This window comes from Myotis myotis, unplaced genomic scaffold (assembly GCF_014108235.1).
Source record: "Myotis myotis isolate mMyoMyo1 unplaced genomic scaffold, mMyoMyo1.p scaffold_m19_p_12, whole genome shotgun sequence".
Lineage (NCBI taxonomy): Eukaryota > Metazoa > Chordata > Mammalia > Chiroptera > Vespertilionidae > Myotis > Myotis myotis.
In genome coordinates this window covers 19,792,955-19,819,125 of record NW_023416316.1, presented here as the reverse complement: position 1 = coordinate 19,819,125, position 26,171 = coordinate 19,792,955, and positions in this window count along the sequence as shown.

The following is a 26,171-nucleotide window of genomic DNA, read 5'->3' as shown; positions in this document are numbered from 1 at the left end:
AAGCATGGGAGAGTGCCCCAGCAGCTCACTGAAAAAAGATTCAGGAGGTATGATCAGCAGGAAGAATGGCATAAATTGCACAAATAGTATATGTGACATGACCACAAAGACTGGCCCGTTTGTGAGTTCTGCCAGAGCAGATGACTCCTGGGAACTTATCTGTTTGGGGGTTCATGATCTAAGAGGAAGGTGGATGAAGTTAAGGATGACCCCCAAAGAGCAAACAAGATGGTAAACTGGTAAAATGATGGTAGAGTATCAAGTGATGGAAAAACTCACCATATTTAGCTGAGACAATCCTATATAATAAAGAGCTAATATGCTAACTAGACCAAACAGCCGACGACTTTCTGGACGAAACTGGGGCTGCGAGGGCCGAGTCCCTTGCACGAATTTCATGCACCGGGCCTCTAGTCCATGATAAGAATTCAGGATATTCCGACACACCAGCAAATGTGGAAATTCCTGGAATTTTACAAAGAAGAGAGCTACCTCATGGGATAATATGTGGTTATGGTACTAGACTCTGGAATGATACAAGCCTGAGTTTAAATCCTAATTCTGCTACTTACTGGCTATATGAATGACCTTGAGAAAGTTACCTAATCTTTCTGTGCCTCTGCATTCTCATCTATAAAATAGGACTATATAGTATCTTCTGTATAGGATTATTTTGAAAATTCATTTAGTTAATAAAATTAATAAATGTATTAATAAAACTCTGGGTTATTACCATAGTAGAGCATAAGTCATTACATATTACTTATTATTACTACTATTCCTTCTCCAATTATGAGAGTCATGCATTTCTCAAAAGAGAATCAATCTCTCCAGCTATGAGGGCAGCTTGAGATTGCAACCACTTCCTGAGTTTTCGGGGAGCCACATTTACTTCACGTGAGTCTTCCATCTGTATAAAAAGTTGTCTCAATGCCTGGAATATTTGGACCGTAATCCAAACCAGCCCCCCTCAACAAAAATGCCTTTAAAACACAGTCCTGTAGATTTGCCATCTCTACTTAACTGGCTGTGTGATTTAGAGCAAGTTACTTAGTCTCTCAGAGCCTCACTGTCTCATCTGCAAAAATATTCCTGAGAAAATGTATGTGGCTAATCCCAGCACCAAGCCTGGTACAAGGCAAAGAGCTCACAACATTTTTTTTTTTTCATAGCTCAGGAAGAGAAGCTGTGACAATGTGATAGTTCTGGAATGAGCTTATTTAATCAAACAGGCCCCGTGATGCTATGAACACAGAGATGAATAAAGTATGGCCTCAGTCCTGAAAGTGCTCGTGGTCTGGCAAAAGTGATAGGAAAAAAACAAATAAGGCCTTAATGACGTGGCAGTTACTGGTGACCTGAGCCAGGTTGGGGTCAAGGACAGCACTTACACTGCAGAGACTGAGGAGTAAGCAGGAGTTGGAGGTGGAGAGCAGGCTTGGGAAACTTGGATGGCAAGGAGAGAAGAGAAGAAAACAGGGTCTTGTGTATGTTAGAGTGTTTGGCTGAGGCCATATTTATAACCTGATTTTTAAAAAAACACACACACAAAAAACTAGTGAAGAGGTAGTAATTAAGTCTCAACATGAAAAGGATGACTGTCATGAAGGGCTCCAGGGAGTGTCATCAGGGTTGACAGATAGGAGTGTAGATAGTTGGCCCTGAATGGAATGTCATAGTGGATACCGGCAGGGACAAAGGGACGGTTCCAGAAGTCCCTCTTCTGGAGAGGCCACCAGGCACTCAACACCCCCATGGGGACGAGTCTTTCACCGGGTCCTCCCAGCCGTGCAGTCACCCATAGAGGCAGCAGGAGCCTCCCCGACTCTTCCCCTCTGGGGTGAGGGTCTGAGTGGAGCCCTGGCAAACCACCACCAAATTTGTTCCTTGCTTTGTCCTTTGTTTTTCCTTGGGAAGCAGCACATTTTGCATTGAGGTTTGCACAAAGCCAAACAGCTCCAGTGTCAAATGGAAATCCAGCAGGCTCTTCGAAAGATGTATACTGTTCCCTTTGTACAGGCTGCCGACTCGGGAGAGGGGGCCCAAGACATAATGCCGGTGCCTCTTGGGAAGCACACAGACAATGGTCTGTGTGTGAAAAGGGGAACAGATTAACCAGGACCAGGGTATCTCCCAATTGCTTTTCTTAAAGAAAGACTCTATTGCCAGGAAGCAAAGCACACACAAAAACAATACCTAAGCTAACAGAGTACTGGCTTTAATATACTCAGAAATAACAGAACATGGGCAGGCTACAACTTTCCAAATCCCCTTGAAAATCCTTTGCGAGAGCAGGGATGGTTTGTCAAATCTATACTCTTTGTTTAATACATTTGTTCTTTTGTTTGGGCAAGGGGGGGAAAGCCGTCTCACTCATTATATTGGGGGAGCTGCATTCATTCCTTTGTGCTTCTTTTTCTCCTTCTAATCTTTATTAAAATCAAAAGAAGAGCCACTCTAATCCTTCAAATGATAATTTATTTCTCAACCTACATAGTCTTCACTATTGTTTTTAAAACAAACCAGTGCCACAATTTTAATTAAAAATGAAACAGGGTGTACCAAAAAAAGAGGGCATTTGTTAGATCAACGCACAAACTTGTTTACAATTAATGGGCAACAGAGCTCCTGGTGGTAAAGAAGGTTTCTCTGTAGTTGGTAAATTCTCTGGACTTTCATAGAAGTCTTTAGAGAGAAAAACACATCTAGAAGCCTCCTAATGAAATGCCCTAATCCTGGGAAATTTTATGCTTCAATATGTGCTCACCTCCCCCATTGCTGCCAAGCCGCCTGCTTGGCTGAAGACTCAGTGGGTTCTATTTTAGCAGGGGTTTTTCATCTCAGATAGCAGACGAGGTTTGGTTTTCTCACAAGGAGAAAAAAGGGCTCTGTGTTAAGGAGACATGCTTTGGCCTGCCCGTTGGTGGGTGGGGCTGACGAAGGCGGCTGATGGTCTTCAGGAAGGCTCAGGTTTCTCAGGCAGAAGAGAAAACCCCGTGTAATAGAAGGTGGACTTCCCCACAAGCACTACTAGAAAGAAAAAGAAAAAAAAAACATGCAGTGGAGCAAAACCTAGTGGAAATTGAACTAGAATATTTAAATGTATTCAGTATGTATTTGTTTATTGAGAAGCTACTGAGTTCCAGCCGTGGTGTGATTGAATTTCAAGAGATGATCTTTCAATTAGTTTATCATGGCTCAGCAGTCACGCAGCATCCCCCCAGCTCAGCAAAGGCAACACTGAGAGAGGAGTCACACAGAGTCCAAGTTCATGGTTCAGTGGAGGAGGCAAAAAAAAAAAAAAAAATGTGCTGAAAGCTGTGGCTGTCATATATGCTAAGTGCTATGGGAAGGAAAGGAATCCTAAGGGGAGGAGCGCGGAAGGATTCCTCCTTTGGGGCACCTCCATCTGCAGACTGGGTCAGGTGAACTCTAGGGAAGGAGTAAATTTCTAGGGAAGGAGTGTATTTCACAGGGGCTTTGAAGACTTAGTAAGACTTGAGCAAGCGGATAAGGATGAAGAAAAGCTTCCAAGGCAGGGAACATTCTGAGCAAACTGATCATGAAGGTGTGAGTAGCTCAGTGTGACTCAGGTATGGTGAGATGTTGAGAAGGGAAAGGGCCAGGGGAGATGGTGGTAATGGTAGACGGAGATGCCTTCTTCCTTTATGTTGGCCTGAAACACTCTATTCATCCTCCAAATGTCAGCCTGAGCTTCATCTCTGAGAAGCATTTCCTCAGCTCCTCATCTTGGTCCTGGGGACTTCCCTGTCCCGTACTGTGTGTCCCTTCTTGGCCTCCCCCGCTAAACTACGCATACCCCTAACCTGCTCACTCTTTCTCCCCTTTGTGCCCGGCACAGTGCTTGGAAAATGGGCTGCAAGCAGGAGGCCAGGGTCAGAGGATCCAATATGCAGGCCAGGGAGGGATGAAAAATAAGACTCCTCAGGGCACTCAGGTCTGATCTGTCACAGTCACACATAGGATACCCAACTCAGGTTTGGTTTTTGTAAAATCAGACCATCTGACAGGAAACACAAGCAGTTAGTTAATAAGCCTTGGGAGCAAAGTATTTTCAAATTAAAAATAGATAAATATCACCCAAGTCCCGCAATTCTGTAAGAATCATATTCTGGGAGCAATAAAACATAGTCCAGGTCTCTGGGAAATTGTATCGCATCCAGCACGGCCATGGGTGAACCTGAGGAGGGGTGGTGAAGGATTAAAGAAGACAGACAAGAGAATATAGTTGGGACCAGGTAGACCACTGTGTCTGGATGAGGAAACAGTGACCCTGCCTGTAAGTAGGATCTTTATTTTATAGTCAGATCACACAAAGCAAAACAAGAGCAAGATGTTTACAATGTTCTTGTGAGTTTCAAATCTGCTTCTTTCCTGTTTTTGCCATTCTCTGAACTCCATCAAGCCTTGTTTTGGCAGTACTTGCTGCACCCCCTGCAGCCCACATCCCTTAGCTACCTAGGACTGTAGGGTCAGACTATAAGGTCAAGCTTACACCCTTTGGCTATAATTGTGCTGGGAGAGCTTTGCCCTCAAAGCTGGGACTTGTATGTGGCTTTGCCGCAAGTCAGTCTGAGGCTTGATCTTGTCTAGAATGCTGTAACTGCTCTCCACAGGAAACAAGTTGGTAATGCATATCAAGAATTTTGAATTCTAGACTAGGGATTTATCCCAAAGAAATTATTCAAAAGAATAAGATGCATCTATAAGAGATAATGTTCTTTGCAGCATTAGCCTGAATGAGAAAAAAAATGTGAAATGGCCTAACTATCCAACATTAAGAGACAGGAATACTATGGAACAATCTATAATGATAGCTATGAAGGCTATGAGACAGTATCAAAGGCCTATGATATAATTTTAGGTGAAAGAAGCAAAAATTGTAAAAGTCCACGATGATTATGACTACCTCAAATCTGAGTGGATTCCTATAAAGAGCATCAAAGGAGAAAAACACAAAAGTGGTTTGGGTTGACTCATTTTCTTTTTCCAAATTTTATTTTAGCATCATTGTATTTTTCTCTTTAAAAATGGAAGTAGCAGGTGATTTGCATGATTTGCCACCAGGTCCCCTTGCATGAGCAAATGAGGGAATCAGTACGAAAAGAACAGAAAGGCAGACCTGAATGCCGCTGGCCCAGAACATGATGTGACTTCCCCCTGCCTGCAATCCGGTAAGGCAGAGCAGGGTTTCCAAGTGGATGGATATCATTTGATAGCTGCTCTTTGAGCCTTACTTCAAGAAAAGAATGAAGTCATAATTCTCAAGGGGCATTGTGGTTTATAAAAAGAAGTTCTTGTTCTCAGTCTCTTCGGGCCAAAGCAAATTGCCCTGTCACACACCGTCTCCTGAACGCAACACTCATCTTTTTATAGAGCAGAAGAGGCACCCTGAGCCTTCTGAAGAGGCTCCCCTCAGGAGTCCCTTCCTGCCGTGCCTCCTAGGCTCCGGACTCCACCTGACTGCTGGATACCTGGCCTGTCCCTGTGCATTTCTTGGGCTTTCCCTTAGCTGTGACACCCAGGTAACACTATGCAATGTCATCCTAGCTTCCAGTTGCTGGAGATTTCTCAGCTCAAGTTCAGAAGATTAGGAAAGTGCAAGACCAAGATGCAAACCAGGTTTCTATCCATAAAAACCGTGTCCTCCTAACCAACCTGTCCTCAAGGCTGGGCCGATGCAGAGAAAAGTTGACATTCTGCTCTTTCCAGTGACGAGCATTCTGGGATATTCCTTCTTTTGTTTGCCTGAAAAAAAAAGAGTCTACAATTCTTGGGAGATGATATTGCTTTGCAAAGCATTCATATTTAATATGCATCATACTGCTTAGCTTGGCCTGGAGATGAGCAATTCACCTTTCTTTTTCTTCCTCACTCTGCATCTCTTTATACAAGGAAATCAGTGACCCTGACACGTGCATGACAGAGGGCAGGGGAAAGGACAAGCCGAAAAAGGAGCAAAATATGTGGGGATGAAGTTAGCTCATGTTCGGAGACCCAAAGGGGAGTGCCCTGTGGAAATGAACTGTGAAAGCGGAGCCAACAGGGCTGTCTGTCTAGTCCCTTCTGCCCACCATGTAGCTTCAGAAGATAATTATCATAGGTTAATCAGGTCAACAAACTTGCCGGGCACTCTGACAAGCCGGGCAGCCTCAGGTTTGCTCCCAGTGGGCGAGACCGAAAGGGCTCTCTGGCTGCTCAGCGAAGAAGATCAACTGGAAACACAATTGGTTTGCCGAGCAATCGGAGGGCCACTCCCTGCGGGGCTCTGAGTCACTAGGGTTTCTGGGTGAAGGTTGCTGGCCCTTCAAATGGTCTAACCATTATGATCAGGCTGTTTTAGTCCCCGACTCTCAAGACTGTTATCTCAGATCTGGTTTATATGCTAAAGCACTGGCAGAAATCACATGTTCCCTGGGCCTTGTTGTAACAGACAACACAGAGTATATAGGTCAGCAAAAACGCCCAGCACCCTTTGTAATGGTTATGTGCAGGTCTTCTTCCCCAGTTTGTGCGTGCGTGCGTGCGTGCGTGTGTGTGTGTGTGTGTAGTGTTTGCATATAATGTAGAAGAAAGAGCCCAGGATTTGAAGAGAGGACAGGAATTTAAGCCCCTGGTGGGCGCTTAGCTGCTGTGTGACCGTGGGCATGATAACCTCTGTGAGGCACATCTGTATCGTGGAAATGGTTATATCCACTCCTCACCCCCTCTCCGGGGGCCGGTGAGAATAAATTGAGATAAAGCATATGGGAACATCCAGCGCTGGTGCACCCAGTCAATATTAGTTTCTCTTTCCTTTCAATCTCGTCGTTATCATACCCTTTTTTCATCATTTCCAGTAACAATAGCGTCAGCCGGTGCCCTGACTTTCAAGGCGACCATGAAAACGCCCCAACCGCTGCTAAATTACTGGCAACAAGGAACTGGCAAGTAAGTTATTTTGGGAAGTCAGGTCCTGTCAGCGTGTGTCAAGTTCCTTGCAGACCTCACTGTCAGTCATTCTTAAGCCTCTCGCATACCCAGAACCTCTCTGTCTACTGAAAAGAACTGAACTATTCCCGTCCCTCACAGAAGAAGAAGAAAGGGGGACCAGCTCCTGTGAATGTGGGTCAGGAATCACCAGGGTGGTAATGACTCGGCCGGCTCTGTGTTCTCCGGCCCTCCTTGGTCCTTCCATAAAACAGCTCTCTGTTCGTCGCCCTGAGTGGCCATGGCGTGATCACCCTTTTGTTCTACAAATTCCTGGAGATGACTCACAGAACCGTTAGCACGTCTGTCTTTGTGTTCCTGGGAATTTTTCTGACAAGAGCAGCCTCTGTCCTGAGGCAGTCATCTTTTTCCTCGACTTCTCTCCAGCATCAGCTTGCTGCCTGACACCCCTTCATCGCTGGTTTCATAGTGTTGCTGAGTCTCTGGCTGCCTTGTCCTCAGATGCCCAGTGCTGAGGCAGCACCACAGTCACCATGGATCATCCTTCTCCAGGCCTTCATCCTCAGCCCTCGGCGAGACCACGTCCTTGAAGATACCACCTCCATCCAGTAGAAATCAGTGCAGTCAATGATCTGGGGGAAGTTAGATGTAGGAAGAGAAGAGGTACTCGTATCCTGTGACTCAGTAGTTCTACTTCAGGGAATCTAATGTAAGGACATAATCTGAAGGAATGTGGCCTAGTGGCTAGAAGTTATGGAACAGCCACTCTGTTCTAATTGTTGTATGCAAATTGACTTATTTACCCGCCTTAACAACTCCAGGAGGAAGCGTTAATATCATCCCCATTTTGCAGATGAGGAAACCAAGGAACAGAAAAGTAAATGCGTTTGTGTTCATGCTGCTTGACTGGGTAAGAGCTGAACTGTGAGCCCAGGCAGCCTGATTCCACAGGCTTGCTCTTAACTTCTATACGAATGCCACCTCAATGTGCAAAGCTTGATTAAGAGGAAGAAGAAAAAGAAAAATGAGGAGGAAGTGAAAGAGGGATAAAGAAGATGGAGAAAACTTGAGGGGAAAAAAAGTTAAATGTTATTTATGATCATGGACATTGGGTCTAAGGCCATTCTGGCATCTCAAGTACCCAGAGTATGATCTAGGAGGACAGGCTGCATAGGGAAGGCCACAGTACTGATAGCGGGACAGAAGTTTACAAAGTTGGCATGGAAATTAATAGGCCCCTATATTCCTAGAGGTCAATAAATAGAGAAAGTGAGGTTGCTTCTTTGTTGATTATTAGAATAGGGGGGAGAAAACAAATTTCAGTCTTAATAACTTCAACTTTAACTCTAGTCCTCCCTTCTTCTAACACCTCTTATTTATCTATGTTACTAAGTGAACTTTTTGATGCTCTCAAATGAATCACTTGCCATAGGGACCTTTTTAAAAGAGTGTTACTGCCCAGGTCAGGTAGTTCAGTTGGTTTGAGTGTCATCCCATGGACCAAGGGGTGGGTTGCAGGTTTGGTTCCCGGTCAGGGCACATACCTAGGTTTCAGGTTCCATCCCCGGTCAGGGCACTTGCAGGAGGCAACTGATTGATATCCCTCTCTCTCTCTCTCTCTCTCTCTCTCTCTCTCTCTCTCTCTCTCTCCCCCCCCCCGCCTTATTTTCTCTCTCTCTTGAAAAAAAAAAAGTGTTACCATATAATTTTTTAAATAAAAACATATCGCTGTATACTCTTGTCAGCTAGGGTTAACCTTCTTTAGAGCAATCAGAGACTTCTATCCTGTACCAAAAAGTCTACATTTTTTAAGCCTAAAGAATGTTTTAATAGGTGGCCATTTGCCTTTGCAAATGGAAAAGGGTTCTTCCTAAATTGTTTATAAATAAGTATGTTCCTATTAAAAATATCCGTAGGCCCCCTAGCAGTCCTCTTGCAACCACTAGGAGTGAGTGCACTACAGTAAACAAATGAATGTGAAACTGCACGGCATGTGTTCACATTCGGGACCTGGAAGATGGCTCAGGAGGCCCTTCGGAGAGCCGGGCAGTGCCTGCCAGAAGGAGCCTCGCCAGATAATTGGTCTCTTTGACCCTGGGGAGAGATGATTGTGAAGTCTGTGAAATATAAGTGGGAGTGAACGAGGCGTGTTCAAGGCGGCAGCAGATGAGCATCCATTAAAATATTCTTTGGGGAGGCTGTTCCCACTCCCTGCCAGCACGCCAGGCACATGCATTCACCCAGCACATTCTCAGTTGCTGTCATGTGCGGGGTTCTGGACTAGGTTCTGTGGAGACCAAACAGAATAAGACCCCATCTTGCCCACCAAGAGCTCAGGACCCAGCAGGATGGGGAGAAGGGCCAAGACAAACAAAACCCCTTTGTACACTGATCAATGCCCTAATAGGGACACACATGAGATGCTCGAGATCCTAGGGAAGCCAATGGCACTGGCTAAGAAAGGCCCCACAGGCTCCACAGAAGACATGAGACCTGCTCTTGTTACAAAGGACAGGTACCCAAGGGCACTCTGAGCAGAAACGCCCTGGGCCGGGCCTGAGAGGAGAGGACAATGCGCATGACACCTGCGCGGCTGAAGCAGGAACCACTGGGTGAGAGCAGTGGGTCCATAGAAGGGAATGCAAGGGGAGGAGGTTAATGATGGAAGCTTGGGCTGCGAGGGGCTGGGGAGTCCAGTGACAGAGATGGAGTTTATCCTGAGGGCAAAGGAAGCCATGGAAGGACATTAGAGGCATGAAGCAGCCAGGGCTGTATTTTAGAAAAGTCACTCTGACGTGAGGTACACACTCGGTCTTCGCATCTGTGCGTTGGTCTCCATCAGTTACTTCAGAAGGCCGGCAGAGAATTAAATTAACACCTGCGAGAGGCACTTTGATCTTGCAGAGAAAAGCCAGATACTTCTGTGTCATTAAAGTGTCATCACCCCTGCATTCCCATCCTCTGTTCTCTGTCCCACTTCACCCAGTGGAGCCCACTGCTCCAGGAAAGAATATGTCAAAGGAATTCAAAAGTATGTACATCTGATGGACAAATTGTGTTGTAGTTTAAAACTAATCAATTAATTTGAATCCAAAACAATAAGAATGCTCACCTAACAAAGGTCAAAGTAAAGAGAATTGGGAAGAGGTGTGGAGGTCTCCGTTTGGTTGCCTACTGAATGGACTTGAGCAAGTTGCAACATTTCTGGGTTCACTTTTCTCACCTATAAAATGCAGGGGTGGGTTTTGAAGATCCTTAAGACTCTTCTAACTCTTATAGCTTATGCTTTTAAGTTGCTCTATACTTCTTAACACAGGAGTTCTATGACTGTCTTAAGCTGAGAGCATTTTGGATATAGGAATCGAGAAGTGCAAAGGCCCTGGGGCAGTAATGAGTTTGGTGTGTTAAAGGAAAGCCAGGGTAGATATAGCACAGTTGGCCAATGGAAAACGTGGTTGGAAATAAGATCAGAAAGGTAAGCAGTGACTGGAACAGGTAACACCTGGTAGGCCATTAAGTGGTCTGAATTTTATTCTCATTAAAATGGACAGTAATTGAAGTAGATTTAGGAGGACAGAACACAATTCATTTTATAAAGAACACTGGCTGCTGGGTACAGAACAGGCCTGGGTAGAGGAAAGAGTAGCAGCAATGAGATCAACTTGTAGGCTTTTGTAGTCCCGGCAAGAGGGAATAGTGGCTTAGACTGGAAGTGCCAGTGGCAATGGAGGGAAGGCAACTATGACCATTTTTGCTGAGTTATATGTAGGAAATGAGGGTGAAAGCGAAATCAAGAATGATTTCCAGGTTTAGAAAAAATATTTTAAAAGAGCAAAGTATTTCAAGGGAGGAAGAAGGAATCAAGAACTCTGTTTTGGCTATATTAGTATAAGATACATAATAGACACTCTAGGTATTTGATAGGTAGTTTGATACCTCATATCTCATGGAATAGGTTAGGACAAGGTATGGAAATTTGGAAGTTACCAGATTATAAGAGATCATCCAGAAGTAAATTCAGGTGGAGAAGAGAAGACAACAGAGAACCCACACCTTGGGTTGGAGCAAGGATGGGGAAGAGAGCAAACATACTAAGAAGGGGTGACCAGTGAAGGAGGGAAAAATCCAGAACACACTATCCCAGAAGCCACAAAAGCAGAGTGTTTGAAGAAGGAGGAAGTGAACAACTTTGTCACAGCTCCTAAGAGTTTAAAAGTAGTCCCAAGTAGTCCCAAGAATTCATCATTGGATTTGATAACATGTCATTTTTTTTGGTGACATTGACAACTATGGTTCTTAAAATTTGTTTATGAAGGAATGGGAACCAAAGTCTGATTAGCACAGTTTATGAAGAGACTTGGGGGTAAGAAAATGAAGAGAGCAATACTAGATGGACAATTCTTTTCAGTAGTTCTGCTTTAAAGGAGAGGAAAAACGTGGTAAGAGCTGGGAGGGAAAGTGGGTTAAAGGCAAGTTTTGTTTTCTTAAGATGGGAGATAGAGTATGTTTGTCTGCTGATGGCAGTGATCAGCAGAGAAGAAAATGATCCTGAAGGCATAGGGAAGGCACCTGCGGAAGAACAAAGTCCTAGAGAAGGAGACAGGGTGAGCTCCGGTGTTGGCTATGGAGGTGTTGGCCTTCATAGCAGCATGAACAATTCTTCTAAATAAATACATAAGTAGGAAGGCTGAGTCTAAACCAAGATGGAGAGAGGTTGGTAAATTTGGTCATGAGACTGGGTGTATTTATCTTCAGATTGTGACTATTGTTTCCAGTCGAATAAAAAACACAGTCTTCATGGGAAAAAGAAAGGGAGAGGGTAGGAAATTTGAGAAATGAGAAGACTTGACCATGGTTATCTTGAATAATGAAAGACTTGATTGACTGAACAAATGAGATAAGGTTGCCAGGCAAGGTAGAGGGCCCACTTGAGGTGTGTGGTCACAAACTGGAGGTGAGAGAGACCTGTGAGCATGATTGCGTTTCTTCTCCAGGCCACCATCAGGGACTCTGGTACTGGAGTGAAGTGGGCAGGGCTGGCATCAAGGGTGGAGATTTGCTGGTTGAAAATGATGGAAGGAGTGAAATCTAAGCTGATTCCAGGGGAAAAGGGAGGCATAGAGGGCATGAGAGCACTGGAAAAAAAAAATGGATCAATGGGCCAGAAGTCCAGGTGTGATCAGATAGAGTATAGAGTGGGGATTAGAAGAGTTCTGCCACTTCATACTTTGCTAACTTGGGCAATTTTTTTAGTTTCTCACTCTCATTTTCTTCGTTTGTGAAACAAAGAAAATAAAACAGGGCTAATGCCATTAAAATATGTTGTTGAACAGCTAATATTTACAAAGAGATGTCATACTGGCACACAGTATTTGCTCAACCTCTTCTTTCTATTGCCAAGTCATTTATGTAACTAACTATATCTACACAAGGCCAAATATTTTAAAAACAGAGAAAATTCAGGAAATGGCTATCTTGGTCCTATACCCAGATTGGAAGAAATTTGGATTATGCCAATTCTTAAGGATTTATTTAAACATCTGGCATTGTGTACGCATATTTTCAGTCATTATGAATCATTACCTTTGTCTCTGAGACTATGAAGGGGAAGAAGGACTGGAAATGGGAGATGGGATTATGCCCCTCAATTTTAGGAATATGTCCAAACTTTATTAAAAACAGTTCATTTTGGGGTTTGAAGTACAGATCTCAAATCGGCATGTTCTCCCTCCTTTGCCTGGTATGTGAATGAGTTAAATTATACTTCCCAATATGTGTTCTAGGCTTCATAGAGAAAATAACAATACCATAATCACATTCCAAGGAGCACACAATACCGATACTAAACTTATCTCCCTCTCCCCCCTCTCCCCCAAAGCTTATAACCTTTCCTGGCAAATTAACCCATCTCCTAAGCTAGAAAATCAAGCAACATTGAAGCTTCATCTTCTCTCTCACCTTCCACACCTGGTCTATTGTCAATTTTGATTATCATCCCTAGTCCCTTTAAAAGAGCTTTATACCTGCTGGCTCCATCCCCATGGCCACTACTCTCCTCTGTTGCCTGTGTTCTTCACTGACCTTCCCATATTCTCGTCTCATTTTTCTTCCTTCTGAGCCAACTCTAATGGTATTTGTTCTCAATCATTTTGTGTCACTGACTCTTTGAGAATAAAGCTATGGATACTCCTCAGAAGACAAACTCATATGCCCATCAGACACCACTTTTCACCTTCAAGTTTAGGGGATTTATCTCACCACATCTATGAACCTCTTGGGGTCTCCAAGTGACAATCATGAGCATCATCACTGGTTCAAAGTGAGTTTTAGAAGTGGCAGTGCTTGTAGCATCCCCCACAGCCCCAAATCACGGCACATGTCAAGATGCTACTGAAGTCAAGTCAAAGCTCATCCATATCTTACCCCTGCCTTGCGTTCCAGACTCAGCTTGTTGAACCTATAATTCAAACATGTCAAATATAAAATTTGGCCTCATGGCCCATATCTTTGTACTCTTAGTGTCTAGTATAGGGCCCAGTGCTGAAAAAAAATTTAATAAGTGTATCAAGAGAGGAAGAAGGAAAAATCTTGTTTTCCAGAGACATATTCAAAAGGCAAAATTCCCAAGAACATGGGAGATGGCAAACACCCTTGGCAAATACTAATAACAACTTTACAAATCCTACTAATCCCCTTCTCCTCAGCCCTGCTCACCAGATCGATTCTGGAATCTATTATTTTAGTGCATTTCCACCTCCACTCTCCAACGTCTATTTCCCCAGGGGTTCTGCAGTTCACTGGTTTTTTAGCTTATTAAAGTCATACCTCTGATTCTTCATTCCAAAATGCCCTTATAACAAAGTGGTTGAGAGAATGGGCTTTGGTGTGAGAAAATTCAAGATGTGAATCTTGGACTTTCTCAGTGATTAGCTGTATCATGTAAGGAAAGTTATTTAATCCCTCTGAGCCTCACTTTCCTTATCTGAAAAATGAGCATAATATTTGTATCTAGAGAATTAAAATATTACTATGCAATTGCTTAGCACTACCTGGCACATAGTTAGTGGTTAAGAAATGCTAGCTGTTTTATCCTAGAGACTCAAATTATATTCCAATGGCTAGACATCTTATCAACCCTCGTGGGGTTGGGGGGGGAGGGGAACACCCACACATTTATTGAGCACTTACTATATGCTAGGCTAGTTATAATCCACTTTCTCACTTAATCTTCATAGCGACCCCAAGTTAGTAATCCCTTTTCAACATAAGGCTATTATGGCCCACAACATTTATATCTCATGCCTAAGTTACAAAGAGAAGAACTTGCGGAGTTGTGACAGACAACCTTCCTTTGAGAGACTCTGAGCTCCACAGAAGCCGTGGGCTGTCCTTACTCAGTCTCCACATCACCTCTGAGTGACGTCTAGCATTATGCTTCTTGCTGGAGGTATCACTTCCCTGATGCTTCTCCTGTTGCCAACATGGTGTTTCCTATGGCTGCTCAAACCAGAACTTCAGAAGAAATGTCTTTGGAGAGCCCACAGAAGCCTGAACAAAAGTACGGTTTGAAGGTCCATCTCTCCTTAGTGCTTTCTAATTTTTCACTTTCTAATAATCAATATGGAAATGTTTCTAGAAAAATGGACATATTCCACTGAGTCCTGGGCTAATCATAATGATACAAGCCAAACATTTGGAAAAAAGTGAGTATGTAGAAGGTTTCATTTCTCAGAGGATAGAGGACTGACATGGGGAGCTGACATTGTGGAATAATTGCTCACCAGAAAGCAAAAATTGGTTCATAAAGTTGAAATAGCCAGAATCCTCAAAGGAGGATGTCATCTCTTATAACAATCAAGGAAGAAAAGGCTAGCCTAAACGTAGGGGAGGCAGACTCCAAAGAATCAGAGCACAGGTCTGGAAGGAAAGAGGGTACAGGAAGGCTTGGACACCTTCCAAAATGTTGTGATTTTTTCCCCCCCAATGATCGATGGTTCCAAGGAGGATCATGAAAAGGAGAAAGCTGAGGAGAACAGTGAGACTGCATGGAAAATTCTCTCATGGGCTTAGCTTTAAAGATCATGGAGGGGAGATGGAAAGAAGGACATGTAACCACAGAATCAAATGGGAGAATGCTATGGAACAGCCGAGAGAATCAACAGAGCTGAGATGTAAAAGGATCACCTTTGCCTGGTTTATTCCTTCACCCAGTTGTTGAGCAACATTGACGGAACATCTGCCCTTGCCAGTAACTGAACAAAGACTCCCCGTCAAGTTTGGGCTTGAACAAAATTCGTCCTGCTTTCTGATTCCTTCTGAGAAGCTCATGGTTACTGTCTTATTTTTGAGTTGTGCACCTATGGTCTCCTTTCCTCTCTGATAGCAAGGCCACTTGAACAGCACTTTCCTGAATGAAGTGAATGTCTGTGCCAGTCAATGCACAATTGTTGTTTGTGACCTTCCCGAGGTTTCCTGTTTCCTCCTAATGCATTAGAGAACAAATCAATAAAGTCTGTGTCCCGGTACCTTGGGTAACTGCCATCTTCATGGTTACATCACTATCCAGGGAGCCTGTGAAACGTGGTGGGGTGCTTAACCCCTGGAGGAGTGGGAGGGCAGGATTGGACTCATCACAGCCTTTCACAGGGACAGTGAAATCGCTCCTGGCTCCCATGGAGGCAAAGAGCCTCCCCCAGCACGTGGTGATCTGTATTCAGCGGCAGTCCCCTCCTTTGGCACTGGGTGGATGGGGCCTCAGGAGAGAACTAAGGAAGAAGGAAGGGGCTGTTGTCCTTGACAAGGAAACGATTGATGTCTCTGGTTTCTCACCCTCTTTAAATTGAGATGGGGACAAGATTAAAAGTTCAGGCAGGAAGCCAACTGGTGACTTACAACACTGATCAACCAGCCTAGTGCGTGAAGAAAACTGTGGCCCGTCTCTCAAGAAATTAGCTGCCTGAATAGTTAAATTTTTCTCCATTCTTGCCAGAATTTAGGAATTAGGGCGCTATAATGACAATAATAATAATAAACCCTACTTATGGAATTCCATATCAAATGCTCTGTATTTCGTATTCATTATCTTTGTTAATTCTCACAATGATAGCATGCAGTAGATATAATTATCCCCATTTTGTAGATGAAGGAACTGAGGCTCAGAGAAGTTAGGAAGTTTGATTGAGATGACACAGTTACAAGTAGAATCAGGAGTCTGCCTGACTCCAAAGCACTTTATATCTCATGGCATCGCATTGGCTGACGCACAAAGACATAGTTGACATATTTCAAGAGCTAGAGATGGTTGAAATATAGTCTGAAATGTGTGCAGAATTCTTTAGTTAAGAGTTCTCTGGGAAGTATGGAACTGCGCTACCCCTCTCTTGACTTATTGCCAAGGGTGGTGGAGCACAGTCCCTCAGGCATATGGCCCTTCCGCTTCATTCGTAGGAGCCTTTTTAGTCTCCTGTCCTGCCTTTGACTTTGTGTCACGCAGTGGGACCTCTTGGAGTTATTGATGTTTTTACAGAAAGAGCAAAGCCAAAAAGGGGGCAGAGGATAGAATCAAGAATAGACACTGACAAATATGACTCTCAAATCTACTGCAAGCAGGGACAGTGGAGTCAGGTAAATCAAGGTCCAGTATCAAATCAACAAGACTAGACATCATACCCAGGATGAGAGAGTGACTGTAATAAAAATAAATTGAAGATAGATCTGAGATCAGAGTTGTCAAGGAGATGAGGCAGATGGTAATGAGACAAGGTAAGGGAACTTGAAAGTAGGTAGCTCTAGAAACATGATCAGTTCCATGAATAGTTTATGGCCATGCAGGACTTCTCTTTAGAAGGTCCCACACTCAGCTTTGAAAGTAAACCTCAACTTGTCTTAAAGGTACAGTACTTGTAACCTGATACCTGACAATCTCACCTCCCCTTTGATGGCCTAGCTGAGACTTATTTGTAGGGGAGGCACACCCACCCAGTTAACTCAAATGCTTAGAACACTAGTGAAAGGTCAAGGCATGTGATCAACCCCATGAGAACCAGTTAGGTCAGCTCTGTCTCAGTATCATATCTCTGCCTTTAGCCTCAGGCAGCTCTCTGGGGAAATAAGTGCCATTAATCAGAAGAGGTACCAGACAAGTTCATGTAGACTGAGCAACAAAAACCTATTCTTTTGGAAAAGATCTCAAAGCACATGGTGAATCAGCAGCATGCTCCTTTGTTGAGGATAGCACAGACTTTGCAGGTTTATAAAAAAAGGATAACCATCTCGTTTCTACCCAAAGAGATAACAGCCTTAATATATAATATGATTATTTGATTCATGTTTATTCAACTCATAATATAATTACTTAATGATGTTGGGTTAATCTTCACACTCCTCTAATTTAATCACTTTGAGTTGCTCCTTTTCCTCTCAAGTACAAATAACTAGACATAAACACTTCCAAACAGGGAGATTATTCTGCATTGTTTCATCAATCTCATAATATTTTATTAAACGTATAAAAGAAAAGCTCTCTTTTCTGTGCTACCAGGAAGCATGCTTCCTGGGTCCTTTAGGCAAAAGTGTGACCTCTGGGATGCCAAATGACCTTGCCTTGATTTAACCCGGGGAGATTACGTCTTGGGCATTTTAAGTGGCACCATGTCTTTCTTCTCGTTTTGCTTGCCCCTGTTTGGTGAAATGAGCTTCATCTGGTATTTTATGATGTGAGTGGTTAACTCTTCTGATTCTGAACAAAGGACCATACTTCATTCTGACAATTTGTACCCTCCAGGCTTTCCTCATGAGCAGTTCCTTCCCAACCTCGTTGGAGAATGATGGTGAAAGTCTATTTATTCAGACCCCTCATGGGCGAAGGCTCTTCCAACCTATAAATAAAACACATTTAACTTTTACAGAGTTATTAACACCGTGAAGAGATAAGCAAGTGGGCTGGTTGTCTGCTGGCAGCAGGGATTGGCCCAAGGATTTTCACAATATAGCCCAGGGCTCTTCAATGTAAGAAGAGTCTTTTACTGTGATACTGTGATAAGAATGTAACCAAATAACAATAATAATATTTTCCTCTTTGTTGCAGACTTCCTTACTAAAAAAAAGAAAAAGAAAGAAAGCTAAAATTGATCCTACCCTGAGAATATGGTGGTTGAACGGTTTATGGCAACTCACTATGTTTGAAATTGGGGAAAAAATCTCCTGAGAATAAGGACTCTAGAAAAGGTTCTATTCCGGCATTGAATGCCATTTAACTGAACATTTACCCTGTCCCCACTGGCAGGTTTAAATGGTCACACCAGGACTTTTAAGGTGATGCAAAAATAAGTAAATAAACATAATACAATACGATACTATCCCTATTCTTTAATATAATTTATTAATGAGCCAATCATGGTTTTTCCCCTCAATCTTTCTTAAATGTAAGAATATAATTATTGCTATTATAGAGTAGAGGATGGAAGGTAAGGTAGTAGGAAATGAAAAGGGTATTTGGAATCGGAGGGTCCTGGGTTCAACTCTTTTCTCTAATCCTTATTAGCTGAGAGACCTTGGGAAAGTTCTGCCAAAAAGTGAAGATAATTATTACTTAAAAGTATGGGACAGAGGTATCAACACTCAACAGAGTGTGCTCAGAAATGCAGTTCCCTTTTTCCTTCTACAAAAAAAAAAAAAAAAAGTCTTGTAATAATACAGTGGGAGTAAAAGTATTAATTTGGGGGATTCAAGAAGGGTTACGGGAAGGTGTACCATTTTATCTGGGGAATGGATAGATCCAAGAAGTCAGATACATTTCTTACAAAGAGAAATAAGAATATGAATAATTCAGGAAGGAGAGTTTGCATGATCAAAGATCTAAAGTCAGAAATAGTGGTGAGTCTCAACGGTAAGTTAGGAACTGGGGAGGGTACAATTTTAGGAGGAAGGGTGACTTCAGCAAAGGCCTGGATCTTAGGTAAAAATTGCATGTGTTTGTGAAGATACCTGAAAGAAAGGTATCAAGTAGATAGAGTAGGAGAAATAGGGAAGATGGGAGGATGGAATGACATTTATTAAGTTTCTCTTATGGGCCAGGCATTATACTACTTGTTTCATACAACTTATTTTAATTAGTGCTCAAGACAATCCTGAGATGTAGATACTATTCATTCCACAACAGACTTAGAGAGTTTCAATTATGTGCTCAAAGTTGTACAGTTAGTAAAGGACAAAGACAAATTCAAATCTAAGCCTATGTTACTCTAAGTCCTATTCAGTCACTAGGCATTTCAGGAAAATCAATTTACTAGATCTTGTAATCATTTAAGCATGAGATTATAGAGGACTGAAATAGGGTAGTAGCAAAAAAATGGAGATGGATGAGTGGGTAAATAAATGCAAAGATGCATGGAAGAATAAACATATGGGTAGAGAATGGATGAATGGGTGGTTGCCAGAGATATTGTGGAGGTGCTATCAATACAATGAAGGAACTGAAAAGAAAAGGGCATTAAATATAACTTATGGTGCCGGAACATCTCACAAAATCTGAGATCATTAATGAAGACAAAACACAGGAGGAGAGAACAAGTTACTAAAACTTTTGTTGTCGTGACTCAGAATAAAATGTTATGGGAATTACCTTCTAAACATTATTATATGTGAACATGATCAATGGATGTCCAGAGCTGTATGGAGAAAGCAGCCACCTGGTCCAGGGGTGAGTTCACCTGCTGAGGTTGGGTAGGCAGACTGATGCTCAGACTGAGCTGAGCCTGTCACAGAACTCACGGCCCTACTCACATCTGGATTCTGATGAAAATAGTTAATTAGTGAAAACTTCAGAAAATAAATTCTTCAACTGTCTGGCAGGCAAAAGAACACATTGTTTCTTTTTCCTTGTGGACTCTGTCCTGGAGTCACAGAGCAGGCTGTCCCAGATCGTGGATGCCCTCCACTGGAAAATGCTCCCTGTGCGAAAGGTCCAGCTCCAGCGTAACCTCCTCTCTGAACTTTCTCACATGCGTGGACTTGATTGAATCACTCAGCTAGACAGGAATGGCCTCTCTCAGAATTCTTTCCCCTACATTGGTCCAAGTTCGTGTGGCTCATAAGAGACCCTTTGCATGAGTTTTAGATGATTGAATCGAAGCAGAATCCATATTCATTTTACACTCAGAAGGGCAATGCAGAAACACGGGGCACCATTGCCCATCTATTGTCACTTATCTGTTGAGTTGCCTTGTTGCCATGGGCAGCAGCGAAACCAGCAGTAACTCCAGTTCTCCCTGGATCCTCCTTCAGTTTCTCCAATTCCTGGGCCGCATAATAGGTTTAGCACCACGATGAAAGCGCAGCACCACTTCTCCTGCAGGACTCACACGGGACTGAGTTGAAGCCTTGAAGGCAGTGAGAGTAGGATGCGAGTTTTGGGCTGTCTCATGGGCTCTGGTTTGTCCGTGCTTTTCTCTGCTTCACACCCATCTTCCTGCTCAATGTCCATCCTGCCGACTCCAGGCTCCAAACCAGTCGCAAAGACCAAGGCTCACAAACTATGGCCCGCAGTACAAATCTGGCCCATTTCCTTTTTTTTTTTTGGAAGTTAAATTGTATTGGGACACAGCCATTTGTTTATGAATTGTTTAGGGCTGCTATGGTGCTAAATTGGCAGAGTTGAGTAGTTGCCACAAAGACAATATATCTTGTAAAGCCTAAAGTATTTATTATCTGGCCCTTTACAGAAAATGCCAGCCAAACTCGGGCAAAGACAATAGCTATACATAGACTATTAAACTAATTCCTGTGTAAGGTCAGAATATATATATATATATATATATATATATATATATATATATATACACACACATATATACATATATATATATATGAATGTAACATGTATGTATGTATGTGTATATCTATACTAATAAAAGGGTAATATGCTAATTAGACCGGATGTCTTTCCAGACAAAGCCATGGTGGCGGGGCCAAGGCAGAGACAGTTAGGGGTGATCAGGCAAGCAGGGGAGAGCTGTTAGGGTGATCCGGCTGGCAGGGGAGAGCAGTTAGGGGGATCAGGCCGACAGGGGAGGGCAGTTAGGGGGATCAGGCCAGCAGGGGAGAGCAGTTAGGGGGATTAGGCCAGCAGGCAGGCGAGCAGTTAGGAGCCAGCAGTCCTGGATTGTGAGAAGGATGTCAGACTGCCGGTTTAGGCCCGATCCCTGGGATGGGCCTAACTAAACTGGCAGTCAGACATCTCCCAAGGGGTCCCATATTAGAGAGGGCTGGGCTGAGGGGCACCCCCCCCCCCGCATGAATTTTGTGCACCGGGCCTCTAAAATATATATATATATATATATATATATATATATATATATATATATCAGATATATATATCAGTTACTTTATTTCTTTGATCAAACCCCGATTATTACACAATCTCGTCTCCATCTAATACTTGTGAAGCAGGAAAATTGAATGCCTCCCTCTGCTGTGTTGCCACAGTATTTTGCTATTATAGCACTTGCCATATTGTATTGTAATTGGTTTGTATCTCGATCCACATAGTCTCTTTTGCTAAGTAATGAAATCTTAGAAGCCCTATTTCTCCAAACACGGTGTCCAATAAAGAATAATTAAATGAATGCATAAGTAAATGAGTAAACAAGTGAGCGAATGAATAAATGTAGAAAAGAGCAAATGTGTGTTTCATTTCCCCCGTTTGGCCCCGCTCGCTTCTGTAAATTCCCATGGTCATATACCAGCACACGGAGCCAGGGGCTGGCAGCCTGAGGTCTGACTCTCCTCTTGGTGCCGGCCCAGCTTGCTCAGCACCATGGCCATGGAGGGCTGTGCTGTCCATGCCCCATAACCTGGCAGGGGCCAGGGCCAGTTCTGGGCAGGCAGTGCTCCGCTTGGACAGTGGTGCCGTTGGTGGCAGACAGCCCGCAGTCACTGCGTGACGGTGGCCCTCCGCCAGGGCCGCTGCAGGAGCGCTGGCAGGTGCGGAGGGAGGGCGCTGGCATGCGGCGAGCACCTGGCCTGTGCCAAGCATCTTCTGTTCGTGGCCTCCATTGAATCATACAGCTAAGGACATAGGGGAGCACTCGATGAGAACTGGGGTTCCTCTGTGACCTTGGTCAGGTCATGTCACCTCTTTGGGTTTCAGTTTCTCACCTGCCAGGCTCTGTGGGCTGTGATTTTGTGGTTGAGAGCCCAGCACCAAGTCCATAGCTGTGACTTCTAGCTGCATAGGTTTTCTCTGCCCGTGTTCCTCCAAAAACAGAAGCTTCTTCAGGGAGAGGCCTGGGGAAGGGGTGCATGGTAACTTGGGAATTCATGATGCTGAGGATATTATTGTAAATAAAAATAAGTGTAGCTAATAACACTTATTGAGCACTTATGTGCAAAATCTCAGTAAGAATTTTAAATGGATGTTAGTTGCTACTGCCTTTAGAAATTGAAGTGTGTGTGTGTGTGTGTGTGTGTGTGTGTGTGTGTTCGTGTTCTTAAAAGATTCTTCACATGGAGCAAAAAGAAGTGAATTCAAACATTGTTAAATTTTTTGACTACCCTAGATCATAGGTGACATTTCTGCATATATACATGCAGATGCATATATAAATATGTATCTATGCATAATATAGATATTGACACACAGTGGGGCCTTGACTTATGAGTGTCCCGACTAACGAGTTTTTTTGAGATACGAGCTGTCTCTCAGCCGATTTTTTGCTTTGAGTTGCAAGCTCAAAAAAATTCGGGTTACGAGCCAACTTCAGATACCCCACCACTAGTTGGCACAGCGAACATCACAGTGATTTGACATACGAGTAATTTGAGTTATGCGCTCCATCACGGAACGAATTAAACTCGTAAGTCAAGGCCCCACTGTATTAATATATAAACATATATAAATATGTTAATATATAAACAGATATAAATATAATCATATATATCTACATTGTTAATTTTTGATAGCAATAATAAAAATCACATTAATATTTGCTGAGTCCCTACCACGTATCAGGCACATATATTTTACATATTTTATTTAATCTTGTAACCTGTTATAATGGTTATTATCACACTTTTACTGTGGAAGAACCTCAGGATCAGAGAGCCTCAGTGATTTGTCTGAGGTCACACAGCCAGAGCTTAAATGTAAACTCACATCTGCCTGACCTAAAGCCAGTGCTGTTTCTCCTGTGTTGGGCTGCCCCATTGCAGTGTACCTGGAAGAAGTCAGGCTGTCCTGCTGCTGCATGAACATGCCCAGGCCCTTTGATGCTAATCCTATGAGCAGGGTCTTTGTTAGCATCTTAGTAGGTAGATCTGTGGCTACAACCCACAGCCAGACATTTCCAGATGATGTCAATTGCCTACAACACATGAGAAAGACTATGTCTTGAGTCAGTGTCAACGTTGCGAGGGATTCGGGGATCAGAACCCACATTTTTCCTGGTGAGGACACTAAATGTAGAGGAGAGGGTTGCTTATCCTAGGTCACAGGGAGGTGGAACTTAAACTACATCTCTTTATCAGATCATCTGCTTTCCTCAGAAATAGAGAGAGAGAGAGAGAGAGAGAGAGAGAGAGAGAGAGAGAGAGAGAGAGAGATCACGATAAAAAGATTACAGGAGAATGCTGGCAGGAAAGAGACCGAGTTGGAGAAGAAAGGCAGGGAGACTAGAACCACCGTTTTAAGCCAGAGAAAGCATTTTAAATGGCAGGACAGGACAGGCAACATGTGCATGAGGGCCTCCCACCCTGGACTGGAGCCGGAGCGGGCCTTTGAGTGCTTTTCTGAAGCTTCTGCCACTAGCTTTGCAAACCCTAGAATTGAGAAAAGCCGTTACTGAATGCCCCGGTGCCTTGGAGGTAGCAAAACAAAGCAATTGTGTCACAGTGAGCTGGAGCCCGGCCGCCACTTCCTCTCCTCTCCCGTGGGAAATGAGAGTGTCACCAGCGTCAGGCGCCTCTGTGATCCTGTGTGTCTGTCTCTGGGCCCCTGTCTTCCAAATGCATTTAGAATCGAATGATTCTTCTCCTGGCGCGAATTGAAGTGATCCCTCTACTCACCCCCACCCAGTCAGCAAGGATTTGTCAGTGTGAAACCCGCCAAGGGTAGGCAGTAAGAGCAGAGGAAAGAGGAAGATACCGGGTGCTCCAGACTCTAGCCCTCCAATATAATAAATTACATGTGAGATGGAGTTGGGGGTAGGCAGGGAAAAGATGCATCATTCACTTTCATTGAGGTCACACTGCCCTTCTCTGCTCTTTTCAGAGAATAGCTTTTTTTTTTTTTTTTTTGTACATGCACGCCACACTCACACATGCATGCTCATCCCTGCAAGAAGCCAACAAAGCATTCTGGTCATCTAAGGGCCACTCAGCTTCTTCAAAGTTGAGTAAGATTTTTAAAAGCCCAATATCACCGAGACTCCTCATAGACAGGAGAAAAGGGGGTTGGGGCATGAATTAAAGCCCATGGGTGGATATGAAGGATATGAGAGGGAAAGAGAGAGAGCGTAAGGGTATGATACAGAGTGGTGGCTCTCCCCGTGTTTTCAGAGTCCTTTGTTTCAGCCTGAGCGGTGGTGCATTGGAAGGGTTCTGGAATTTCAGAACACAAAGTGGCAGTTTTAAATAATGAGAGAAGATTCCACATGGAACGCTCATCTGGCTGTGGCAGCCTGCGACTGAATGAGAGAAAAGTGCCCTAGAAGCTATTCATTACGAATTCACTGGAAGCTCTCAAACGAGGCTGGCAGAAGCTGAAATTGAAGTGGTCTCTGACCTAATTTTCTTCTGCATGAAACATCTGCATCAAGGCTCTCTTTGATGTATTCCACTTGGCTCTGTCTACGGGATTGTATCACATGGCCTCCGTGTTGCCTCCTTATTGAAAGGCATTTCCAGCCTGTGCAAGGTAATGCGATGTTACTGCTACCCAAGCTAATCACTCAGTGTGCTCCTAAAATAGAAACAATAGCAGTTCAGAGACACTGTTGTCTGCTGGCTGTTCTGCAGCCTGGGCTCCTGGTTTTCCAACTTAGATCTGTGGCATTCGCCTCGTGTAATTCCAAAACAAAGGAGAGGGAGAAGCCAAGCGAAGCCAGGCCAGATGATGTTGAAGGACCAGTAGCTTTATGTGGGTGCAGCTCCATCTTATTTGGTCCCTCAAAACTGTTGGCTGGGATTTGGGCATCTTTTAAAACCATACAGAGAATTACTGGAAAACGTCTGCCTTAAGAAAGGAAGGCTTTCTTGATGAGGGTGTTGCATTTATTCTAAATTCGGATTGACACCTGAGAGAGAGAGAGAGAGAGAGAGAGAGAGAGAGAGAGAGAGAGAGAGAGAGAGAATGTTGAGTGTTTTGTGATTCTTTAGTGATCTATGAACTACTTTTCAAAACTGCCTTTCCCCTCTTAAACACTCCCAACCTAGGTAGAATATAGGAGTGAATTTTCAAAAGCAATAATGATCATAATCTTTGTCCCAAGCCACTGTAATGAGGCATCTTCTTTATCCGGCGGAATAGCTCTTGCCTTTCTCCATAAAGGTTTGCTGAGCAGACCTTGTTAATGGTGTGCTGCTGTCCCCCACCATCCCAGCATTATGTGACTAACAGTGGTGGCTTTTGTGTCCCACCCCCTGAAGAAGAAACCTTTGAAATTCCAAATGACTGTGCTGCAGGTTTTAATGCCTGTTTCTGAGCATTGAGAAATGCACACTCACTGAGCAAGATGCAGCTCACCTTTGAACAGCCTTTCCGCCTGGCTCCCTCTGCCCGTGAATTTAGATGAATATACATTCCTGCAGATGCCCTCTGGTTCTCTCTATGCCACGAAGGAATTACAGAAGTGATCAACAGCCTCCTTTTGCCCAAATAGTGATATTCCCGTGGACAACTATGTAGCCACTCCCTCCCCTTCTAGTGCTTCCGAATCAAACAAAGCCATCAGACATGGAGCATTTGGAAGCCAGAAGAATCTCAGAGGTCAGGTGGTGATCTGATGGGACATTGTGGGTGTAAGTAGTCAACCTACCTGTTACGAGATTGCCACAGAGACCCCGGAGAAGGCATTAGAGTTGGGGCCACAAGGTAGGCATCGTTAGTCATCTTCAAGAATCAACGCAGATATCCCCCTCCACCAGGAAGCCTTCCCTCATTGCCCTCACTGCTTTGAGGCCTTGCAGGTATGCAACTTGCTAGAGCAACTGTGATCTCCTGTAGC